This window comes from Mandrillus leucophaeus, unplaced genomic scaffold, assembly GCF_000951045.1.
Source record: "Mandrillus leucophaeus isolate KB7577 unplaced genomic scaffold, Mleu.le_1.0 Scaffold10, whole genome shotgun sequence".
NCBI lineage: Eukaryota > Metazoa > Chordata > Mammalia > Primates > Cercopithecidae > Mandrillus > Mandrillus leucophaeus.
In genome coordinates, this window is record NW_012098098.1 from 1,183,445 (window position 1) to 1,184,515 (window position 1,071).

The following is a 1,071-nucleotide window of genomic DNA, read 5'->3' on the forward strand; positions in this document are numbered from 1 at the left end:
CCCACAAAATGGAGCAAGAAAAGGGGCAGCCCTGTGGGAGGCAGAATATTGACCTCCAAAAGATGTCTATGTCCCAGTTCCTGAAGTTGCACGTGTGTTACTTGACATGGCGAAGGGGAATTAAGGTTGCAGTTGGAATTAAGGGTGCTCATCAGCTGATCTGAAGTAGTGAGAGTATCCTGAATTCACCAGGTGGGCCCAATGTTTTCATGGGTCCTTAAATGTGGAAGAGGGAGGCAGAAAAGAGAAGAGGGTGAGAGAGTGATGTGAGGAAGCACTCAATCAGATACTGCTGGCTTTGAAGATGGAGGAAGGGGCCATGAGCCAGGGAATGCAGGTGACCTCTAAAAGCTGGAAAAGACAATGAATAAATTCTCCCGTGGAGCCTCCAGGAAAGAACATGGCCCTGCAGATACCTGGATTTTAGCGCCATAAGACTCACTTTAGACTTCTGGCCTCCAGAACTGTAAGATATTAAATTTGCATTATTTTAAGCCACTAAGTGTATGGCTTTTGTTATAGCAGCCATAGCTAATTAATACTGCCCTGCCTGAAGGAGGGGATAGGCCAGTTACAAACCATCAGGGATATTTGCAATTTGCTGAGGACAAGGCCCTACCTTGTCTATCTAGCCAGGCCGCCCAGTACCTGCTTGCAGAAGTTAGGATCCCTCCCTCCACGGGACAAATATTGACTGAGCATCTACTGTCACGGCTGTGTTGCTCACTGGCTGTGTGACCTCAGGCAAGTCACTTTTCCCCTCTGTGCCTCAGTACAGTGGAGGTCATGACAGTCCTCGCCTCTCAGGGTTATTGTGAGGAGCAAATGAACGCACACACGTAAGGCTTTCATTTCAGTGTCTGGCACACGCACATGCTCAGTAAGTGTTAGCCATTATTATTTTCATCATCTTCACTGTTATCTATTATTACAGGGGCTGAAAGTCTCCTGATAATAGCATGAGAGGAGCTGGAGTCAGTGAAATCCCTGGCTGCCATGAGCATGCAGAGGAGCTTTGTAACACCTGCGTGATGTTAATTGATAATAGCTGGCTTTCTGGGGAAAAAAAGT